Here is an 11,519-nt window from a genome sequence, read left to right on the forward strand (position 1 = left end):
TAAGAATTCAGGGAGTAGTAGAATGAGAAGAATTTCACTCCAAAAGCATAGTAGGTGTCTTCAACAAAGTCATAGAAGAAAACTTCCCCCAAATTGGGAAAGAGGTGCCAATGCAGATACAGGAATCCTTTAGAAAACCAGCCAGACAAAACCTGGAAAGAACCTCTCCTTGCCATATGATAATCAAACTACCAAACATACAAACCAAAGAAAAAAATATTGAAAGCAGTTAGAAAAATCAAGTTACCTACAAAGTCAAGCCTATCAGGATTACAGCAGATTACTCAACACAAACTTTAAAAGCCAGAAGGGCGTGTAGTGATGTATTCCAATTTCTGAAAGATAACAACTGTTGACCAAGGTTACTTTATCCTGCAAAGCTATCCATTCAAATAGACGGAGAAATAAGGACATTCCATGACAAAAGCAGGCTAAAGGAGTATTTGAAGACAAAACCAGCTCTACAGAAAATACTTGAAAGAATCCTCCATGCTGAAGAAAAAGAAAAGCACACATATAAGGAACCTGGAAAAAACAAACAATATTCAAATACTAGTTGACACAAGAGAGCAAAGGTAAAACCGGAAGAACTACAAAAAAAAATGGCAAAAATGAATACACACCTTTCAATAATATCTCTTAATATCAATGGCCTCAATGCCCCAACCAAAATATGTAAATTTGCAGACTGGGTTAAAAAGCAGGATCCTTCAATTTGTTGACACCTGAAACCCACCTTTCTACAAAGGATGGACAGACACTATCTTATGGTGAAAGTTTGGAAAACAGTGTTTCAAGCAAATGGACCTAGAAAACAAGCAGGGGTTGCTATCCTAATATCTGACAAGGTAGACTTAATTTCAACATTAAGAAAGATAAGGAAGGCCACTTAAAATTGATTAAAGGTACCCTCCAACAGGAGGACATTACAATCCTAAACATATATGCACCTAACATGGGGCCCCCAAATGCACCAAACAAATGCTATTAGAACTAAGTTCACAGATAACAGCACACAGTGGTAGTGGGTGACTTCAACACCGCACTCTCATCAATTGACAGAGGTATATGGATTAAATGATGCCATAGAAGGAATGGACCTAACAGTTATATGCAGGACATTTCCTCCAAATGCTGAAGAATATACATTCTTTTCAACAACACATGGAACAGTCTCTAAAATAGACCATATGTTAGGACACAAAGCAAATTTTAACAAATACAGGAAAATTGAAATAATTCCTTGCATTCTATCTGACCACAATGGAATCAAAGTACAAATCAGTAGCAAGAAAGTCTATAGAGCATATGCAAAATCATGGAAATTAAACAACACATTACTAAATGATGAATGGGTCAATGAAGAAATCAATATGGAAATCAAAAAATTTATAGAGACAAACAATAATGATCACTCTACATACCAAAATCTCTGGAACACAATGAAAGCAGTCCCAAGAGGTAAATTTATAGCTTTAAGTGCCTATATTAAGAAATTAGAAAGGTCTCAAGTAAATTACCTAATGCTTAACCTTAAATCCTTGGAAAAAGAAAAACAAGGCAAACCCAAAATTGGCAGATGGGAAGAAATAATAAAGATTAGGGCAGAAATGAACGAAATAGAAACTAAAAAAACAATCTAAAGAATCAATGAAACAAAGAGTTGGTTCTTTGAAAGTATAAACAAGATTGATAAACTCTTAGCAAATATGACCAAAAGAAAGAAAAGAGACACAAATTAATAAAATTAGAGATGAAAAAGGTAACATTACAATTTATGCCTGAGAAATTCAAAAAAATCACAGGGATATACTATAAAAGCATATACTCCACAGACTATGAAAATCTTAAAGAAATGGATGATTTCCTTGATTTATATGACCTACCTAAATTAAGTCAAGATGAGATTAATCACTTAAATAGACCTATAACAAGCATGGAGATCTGACCAGTTATCACAATTTCCCAACTAAAGAAAGCCCAGGCCCACATGGATTCACAGCTGAATTTTACCAGACCTTCAGGGAAGTGCTAACATCATTGCTTCTTAAGCTTTTCCATAAAATAGAAAAAGAAGAAATTTGGCCAAATTCCTTCTATGAAGCGAGCATCACCCTGATAACAAAACCAGGCAAAGAGAGAACAAGAAAAGAAAATTACAGACCAATCTTCCTCATGAACATAGATGCAAAAATTCTCAACAAAATATTGGCAAACAGAATACAGGAATATATCAGAAAGTCATTCACCCTGACCAAGTAGGCTTTATGCCAAAGATGTAGGGATGGTCCAATATACACAAATTGATAAATGTAATACATTATATAAATGGAATATGATCATCTCATTAGACGCAGATAAAGCATTTGACAAAATACAACATCCCTTCATGATAAAAGTCCTACAGAGACTGGGAATAGAAGGAACATATCTCAAAATAATAAAGGCTATTTATGGTAAGCCTACAGCCAACATATTACTAACTGGGGAAAAACCAGAAGCTTTTCCACTAAAATCAAGAACAAGACAAGGATGTCCACTGTGCCCACTTTTATTTAATATAGTACTGGAAGTCTTAGCCATAGCAATGAGGCAAGAGACACACATTAATTGTATACAAGTTGGAAAGGAAGAGATCAAGTTATTATTTGCAGAGGACATGATTCTATATATAAGGACCCTAAAGACTCCACCAGCAAACTGTTTGAGCTGATAAAAACCTACAGCCATTTAGCAGGATAGAAAATAAATACACAGAAATTAGTAGCCTTCATATATGCTAATAACAAATACACAGAGAATCACTCCCATTTACAATTGCATCAAAGAAAATAAAGTACTTGGAATAAATCTAATCAAGGAAGTAAAGGATCTCTACAATGAAAACTTTAAAACACTCAAGCAAGAAATTGCAGAAGACACTAGGAAGTGGAAAAACATCCCTTGTTCCTGGAATGGAAGAATCAATATTATGAAAATGGTAATCTTACCAAAAGCAATCTACACATTTAATGCAACCCTCATCAAAATTCCAAAAGCATTCTTCATGGAAATAGTAAAAAACAAAAGGCTGGTGGTATCACTGTACCTGATTTTAACCTATACTACAGAGGCATATTAACAAAAACAGCATGGTACTGGCACAAAAGCAGACCTGTAAATCAATGGAACAGAATAGAGGACCCAGATGTAAGTCCAGGTAGCTATAGCCACCTGATATTCTGTAAAAATGCCAAAAATACTCACTGTAGAAAAGACAGCCTCTTCAGCAAGTGGTGTTGGGAAAACTGGATATTTATATGTAGAAGGATGAAAATAGATTCTTCTGTCTCTCCATGCACAAGAATTAAGTCCAAATGGATTAAAGACCTTAACATCAGACTGGAAACTAAAACTGCTAGAGGAAACATTAGGGGAAACCCTTCAACATATTGGTCTTGGCAAAGACTTTCTGAATATGACCCTAATTGCTCAGGCAATAAAACCACAGATTAATCACTGGGACCTCATGAAATTACAAAGATTTTGTATTGTAAAGGACACTGTGGATAAAGCAAAGAGCAACCTACAGAATGAGAAAAAAAAATCTTTACCAGCTATATATCTGATAGAGGATTAATATCTAAGACATACAAAGAACTCAAAAAGTTAAATAATAAGAAATCAAACAAGCCAATTAAAAATAGGCTATGGAGCTAAATAGAGAGTTCTAAAAAGAAGAAATACGGATGGCATATAAGCATCTAAAAAAATGTTCTATATTCCTAGTCATCATGTAAATGCAGATTAAAACTACATTGAGATTCCATCTCACTCCTGACAGATTGGCTACCCATCATGAAAACAAATGATCATAAATGCTGGCGGGGATGTGGAAAAGAGGAACCCTTCTACACTGTTGGTGGGAAGGCTATCTGGTCTAGCCATTGTGGAAATCAGTGTGGAGGTTCCTAAAACAGCTAAAGATTGATCTACCATATGACCCAGCTATAGCACTCCTAGGCATATATCCAAAGGACTCATCTCATTTCCTTAGAAGTATGTATTCAACCATGTTTATTCCTGCTCAATTCATAATAACTGGGAAATGGAACCATCCTAGATGTCCCTCAACTGATGAGTGGATAATGAAGATATGGCACATTTATACAATGGAGTTCTACTCAGTGGTAAAGAAAAATGAAGTTATGAAATTTGCAGGGAAAATGGATGGATCTGGAAAGGATTATACTAAGTGAGGTAACCCAGGCCCAGCAAGCCATGCACCACATGTTCTCTCTCATATGTGGAACCTAGCTACAGATGTTTGGGATTCTGTGTGCAAAGGAAAAAACTCAGTAGCAGAGAAACAAAGGGAAGAGAAAGGAAGGGAGGAGGGTACTTAATAGGATGGTATTGTATATATGTAAGCAGGAGAATAGATTGACCGGGGTGAAAAGGCCCAAAGTGAGGTCAGGGGAGGAGATTGAGTAAAGGAAAAGTGGAGGGAGGGCTAGTCAAAATTTAAGATGTTATAAATAAATCATATGGAATCCTCTGGTTTTGGACAATGGAACACTCAGGAGCCATAGATCATTGCTAGAAAATTTTTAGTGCCAGGGATGGGATATCTTCCAGTGAGTTATTGGCCAGGGAATTCCCTGATATCCCCAAACATTATAGGCCATTGCCCAGGCCTTTGGTTTCCCACCAGGAATTGATGGTAAGACCCTATTGCTGAAGACACTACATACTTGGGCTTCAAGGCCACTGAGAAATCCTACTGGATCTGAGCTGATAACCTCCTCCATGTAGACAAGCTGACAGAAAGCTGAAAGAAGCCATTATACATGCAGTTCAATAGGAGAAAGAGATACCACCAGTGAAGATACTCAACAGTGGACATTGCAAGCCTTATAATTGGCCAGCCAGCCCAAATGAGCCAACGGGTGCAATAGTGGCACGTCTATCATAGTGGAAACCAACTGCCCTCCAATTGGACTGGAGGCCTGCTCCAAGGGAGGGAATACATCCCTGATAGTGAACACTTAAAAAGGGGTAGTCATGAGCCCGAGGGGTATAACATCTACTGATGTCTGGATAAGTCTATATACTATGCTTATCAAACTGCTCAGTAAGCACTTCTCTTAATATTTATACCCTTATAATAATGCTACTGTCATTTTGGGTAGAGAATCTTCTCTTTTCAGATGGCAGTGACCTTGGAATGACTCAGAAGGTACTCATGGTGCTGGAAAGAAGTGATTAGAGTACCTAGTAGCATCTCGATCACACCTTCCAAGGCTCAGGGTCTAATGCTGAAAAGGTGGCGGAAAGAATGTAAGAGCCAAAGGAAGGGTAGGACTCTTTACAACGTGCTCCCTCCAGACATAAAATGGCCTCAATATCCATGACCTCATATGCCTGACACTACCTACATAAGACCATCATAAGAGGTGGGAAAGATCATGACATCAAAATAAAAGAGAGACTGAGATGGGGATGGGATACGATGGAGAATGGAATTTCAAAGGGGAAAGTATGGTGAGAGAGGGTATTACCATGGGATATTTTTTTATAATTTTATGGAAAATGTTTAAAAAAATTGAGAAAAAAAAGAAAAAAAAATAGGAATGATTGGTACAAAGCAAGACACTATAAGGGCTTAAACTGCCTGCAGATCACACTCAAAGGGCCAGTCAGACATACATTCTTCCAATGAGACCATCTGACTTAAAGATGTCATTTGTAATTTTTAAAATTTAAGAATAGAATCCATATTATTTCATAAGAGCGATGATATTAATTAATAAAGAAGAAAGGTATAGACTTCTTGGATTTCCCAAAGTCATTAAAGATCTGATCCAAATTTCCACTTGGCAGGCTGTATGCCCAATTGTCTGCATCTGTAGGCAAGAGGATAATGTTTCAGCTCTGGGTAGATAATGGTATCTAATGGCTTCCCTGTTAATTGGATTAACTTTACAGGGTAAAAGTAAACCAGATCCTGACATGTAATAAGCTTATTTCTAAGGGCAGTACTTTTCAGACAATATTATTGAATGATGTTTTTAGCCAAGCCACTTACTGTTAAAATATGGCCAAGAAAAAGTAAATAATGCTTCATCCCTAAACATTCATATTACACCAAAATATAAAAAGTCAGAAAGGGCTGGAGAGATGGCTTAGCAGTTAAGCACTTGCCTGTGTAGCCTAAGGACCCTGGTTCAAGGCTTGATTCCCCAGGACCCTCGTTAGCCAGATGCACAAGGGGATGCATGCGTCTGGAGTTTGTTTGCAGTGGCTGGAGGTCCTGGCATGCCCATTCTCTCTCTCTGTCTATCTGCCTCTTTCTCTCTCTGTTTGTTGCTCTCAAATAAATAAATAAAAATGAACAAAAAAATTCTAAACAAACAAACAAATAAACAACAAAAGTCATAAAGACAACCTGACAGGAAGGGCATTATCTTAAAGTCCAATCTCCTGGGATTCATTTCCAAAACACTGCCAATCAAATGGACAAATATATGTTATTTTTATTGTTTTTACTGTCCCCCACAACAAATAGAAATGAATAGGACATAAAATCAAGAATGAAAATTAACATTTTATGATTATTTATATTATTTATATTGTATATATAGAGACATAAATATGTTGAATGTGTACATACATTTATTAAAATATGTTAATTATGATATGATAATTTATTCTTGTCAAAATTGATTACCTTCTTCTTTCAAATATTTTGGCCTTTATACTGCACAGAATTTCTGTTTTCTGTATGATTGTGAGAAATGTTAGTACAGATAACATGATGACTATCTGAATTTAAATCTAGAAAATGTAGATTTTAATTTGCAGCCTTGTACCTTTTTAAACTACATTTGACATTCTAAGCACATGAATAATAGCAACTTATGAACTGAAAGACTATTATTCTTTTTATTTTTAAATATATTTTATATATTTATTTGAGGTAGAGAGAAAGAGGCAGAATATATACATATATGGAGAGGGAGAGCGAGACAGAGAGAGAGAGAGGGAGAATGGGTGCACCAGGGGCCTCCTGCCACTGCAAGTGAACTCCAGGCACATGTGCCCCCTTGTGCATCTTGCTTATGTGGGTCCTGGGGAATCAAACTGGGGATCTTTTGGCGTTGCAGACAAACACCTTAACTGCTAAGCCATCTCTCCAGCCCTCTTTCTATTTTTTTTAATGTGTGTATGTGTGTGTGTGTGTGTGTGTGCGTGTGTGTGTGTGTGTGTGTGTATGTGGTGTGTTTATGTGTATGGGAACACATGTGTGCATCGTGTGGAGGCCAGAGGTTGATGTTGAGTACCTTTCCCTATCGTTACCCATCTTATTTTTCTGAGACAGGGTCTGTAACTCAGGGATTCCATTATGCCAGCCAGCCAGAATGCCCAAAGTGTCCTTCTGTTTCTATCTCCCCAGTCCTGAGGTTACACGTAAGCCTCACCATGCCCAGTCTTTGACTTGGGTGCTAAGCATCCAGACTCATACTTACATAGCAAGAACTTTGGCCATCGAACCATCTTTCCAGGCTATATCTTTTCCATTTTTGAGCTGAGGTATCTGAAGCTAAGTGGTCTAGAGAACATATTCAAATTCACATACTCAGCAAATGATACAACCAGTTCCTAACCCCTGTGCGTAAGACAAGCACCTCCTTACATACTGTGAGAAGTTTTAGAGGTTCTTGTGGAGATAAGGAACCTGTGCTATGGTCTGCCTAGTACTGGATGCAAATGTTAACTTTACTCTAAGTTGAGACATACTCCTTTTGAGCCATGGTTTTTATGAAACAGGTCTAATTACCCCTACATGATGAAATTATTCTGTCATCAAATGAGTTTTACTTCTTACATTTCAATGTTGTATTTTTAGCAACAATGCTATATTTTTCCTACATTAAGTTTTCATATATTTTAAATGTATGTTATATATAAAAGCTCTTAGTATCTACAAGTAACTTTCCTTCAATATTTTCCAAAATCAGCATAAGTTTTAAAATTATTCTCTTATAGTGACAAAACTCTTATCAGAATATTTATGTACTTTTGTGTGTGTGTGTGTGTGTATGTGTGTGTGTGTGTGTGTGTGCCAAAGCACACATAGGAAAATCAGAGGACAACCTGTGGGTGTTGGTCTTCTCTTTCAAACTTTTTTTTTTTTTTTTTTTTTTTTTTTTTTTTGAGACACGATCTCTTGTTGTTTTTACCACTAAGAGGGTCCCACTGGCTGGCGTGAAAGCTTTAATATTCTTCCGGCTCCAACACCCATTGCTATCGGCGCTGTTTTGCATCTGGTTTTATGTTTAGTTGGTAGGCTTTTGGACCAAGCATTTTTAACCATTGAGCCATCTCTTCAGCCCCCTATCAGGGTATTTAATACAAGGTAAATTCTTGGTTGTTTCATTAGACACTACTAGATAATATCTCAATTACTGAGGTTTTTAAAATTTGTTATTAGGATTATGTATTTGCTCTAAAGTATATGGTATATGATTAGCGGAACATTAGTATAATAAAATTTTTTTTAAATGTTTTATTTATTAAAGAGAGAGAGAGAGAGAGAGAGAGAGAGAGAGAATGAGTGCACCAGGGCATGCAGACTCTGCAAACAAACTCCAGATACATACATTATTTTGTGCATCTTGTTTATCTGGGTACTGGAGAATCAAATCTTGGTCCATAGTCATTGCAGGCAGACATATTAACCACTAAAGCAATTTCTCCATCCCCCCAAAAAATTTTAAACTAAAGAAATGTTGAAATTTTTATTTAACCCATTATTAATGATAATAATACTGAGATCTATTACTAATTCTGGTATAAACATTCTTATCATAATATACAAGAGATAATACATTGATATCCCAAACACTTATCTGTTAAAGTGCTTTTAGACAATGTTTTCTTTAATAATTTTTTAAAATTTTATTTCATTTACTTTATGAGGAGCCATTCCTGCCTTGTGTTTGAATATGTTTACTAGGAAACTTTTTAAAAGGTGTTAATAAAACTGAATAATTTTGAATAAATGAATGAATAACATGCTGACTTTCAAAATCTGTCTCTCTTTGCCTCATCTTCAATTGCATGTTCCTTTTGTCTTAGCTAATTTCAGGTATTTGTGATTTTCCAAACATTCAGACCTTTCCACCTCTATGCTCTCTCTCTTATTTTCACTCCTTGTATGTCTTTTTCTCACAACCTATTTTCTCTTTTATAAGCTCAAAAATTTGTTCAATTGTCACCTTGTCAAGACTATCCTTGGAATGTCCCTTCTCTTGAGATTGCTTCCAGCACTTTCCATGTGTGTCATGAAGTTGTTATGTACTGGTTCCCTAGTGCATTATAAGCACCTTAAAGCTAGGGAGTACTGCATTTTGTTTCTTCCAAAATTGTATGTTGACATTCAAACTTCCAAGGTGATAGGTTAAGGATATTTAAGGAGAAGTCATTCAGGTCATGAAGGTGGAGACCTTGTATGTGGGATGAGTCATTTTACACATAACCCCACAAAAGTTTATTCTCTCTACCATGTGAGAATACAGTGAGAAAGTGATATTAACAAATCGGGAGGCTGATCTCACCAAATGTCAAATCTGTTGGCACCTTGACCTTGGACTTTCTTGGTCTCCATAATAGTGAGAAAAAAATTCTATTCTCTGTAAAGCACTTAGTTCATGGTGGCTTATAATACCAGCCCAAGCAGACTAAGACAGGGAACTCTTACCATTTGAGCTCACATCTTTCAGTCCAGTTAAGTTCTTGGCACATTGTAGTTTTTTCATATTTAGTGAATGTATAGCTGGATGAATTAAGGAGGTAAGAATGTAGAATAATAAACCATAAGCAAGGGCATCTAAAATGTACCTATTTATCTAGATAGTTTGCAATAATTTACACTTCACAAACACCTGAATCCTCATTCATCTGAATAACTACCTTTAATAACTACCTTTAATCATTGTGATATTCAAATGAGAGAATATATATTTATTCACCATGATCTTCCAGAGGCACAGAACCAATACAACTTAATTAAGGAATGTTAAGAATTTGGTTCACATAATTTTGAAGATTTTATGAGTTCAAATATGACATGGTAGCCTAACAGAATGAAGACAGAAAACTTACTGATTAGGTCCAAACTCATTCCCGTGAGGAACCAGGAAGAACCCATGAAGGGTGAAGGCCATGTGTTGGAGAACTCCCTCCTGGAGGTACGTGTTTGTTCCAGGCAGGTCATCTCACACGGGAGTCAGGTGATATCACTCAAACTCTACCAATGTAATTATAAACCTAAAACCAAACACCCTCACAGAAGCATCCAGAACAATGCTTGAGCAAGTTTCCAGTCAAATTGACATTCAGTATTAACTAACACATATGTCATCCATAGCACCACTTCTTTGATCAGGGCTAGGAAATATGAACCAGTGTTTTCCTTTGTCCCACGTAGAGGAGCCATGAAAGTGTGGATTGGACCTCTGGCTTGTGGTCTCTTGCTGGATAGAAGATGAAATGCCATTTTTATTCTTCTCTTCTGAATCTCTCTGAAGGACACATGTAAAGTGTAGTTGTGTTATCTACAGCAAGGATGAGCAAAACCTCTCAGTGAAAAGTGTAAGTGTACAAACCAGAAACAGATGGGCACAAGTGACAACCTAGTGTGGAATCACAGATTGTCAGGGCCTTGGTCAGTCCTAGCTCCCCAAAGTAGTTTAAGAGTGAACACTGTGTCCTTGCTTTATTTGAAAAGATCACATGAATCATGCTTTGCCTTGGACCTGTGGCAAAGGGATTTCTGAAGAGGACTCCAGCATCTAGGTCTGGGAGGCCTTCCATGCCACTCTTGCAAGCCACATGGACCCCACAGTGAAAATGTCACTAGTCACATTGCCATGGCATCTGTGTTGCTCTGGAAAATTTCTTTTTCTAGGTAAGTGTAACTCTTAATCAAGTGCTACAAAATCCCAAACACAGATGCCATCATGACACAGGGACACATAGTCAGTTCATGAGTCATCAATGATGCACAATTACCTGGGGCGTAATGTTAAGTAACACACATGCTTCCTAAGTGGGCATGGCATCTTTAGGTCAGCTGTCTGTCATCTCACATTTAATTGTGTCATGGACAACTGCAGGAAACCTGGCCATTTCACTGTGAAATATGCATTGTGGCAGGGTAGAATTACATTCAATAGAGGAGGGTAAGGAAGACAGGAAATGAATCATTGGGAGATGTTATTTTGAACTTCTAATAAACATACAGTGTTTGGACTGGAGGGATGGCTTAGTTGTTAAGGTGCTTGCCTGCAAAGACTAAGGAACCAAGTTCAATTCCCCATTCTCTCTATCTTCTCAAATAAATAAGCAAATATTTAAAGATTATCCAGTGTTTGTATGGGATTTATTGTACAAATTGCAAGCAACTGCCCTGTCTCAAAATACAAATATTTTATAGGAGAGTACATTTGCAAAAAATAAAAACAATAAAATAAAAA

The sequence above is a fragment of the Jaculus jaculus genome, chromosome 19 (genome assembly GCF_020740685.1).
Source record: "Jaculus jaculus isolate mJacJac1 chromosome 19, mJacJac1.mat.Y.cur, whole genome shotgun sequence".
NCBI classification, from domain to species: Eukaryota; Metazoa; Chordata; class Mammalia; order Rodentia; family Dipodidae; genus Jaculus; species Jaculus jaculus.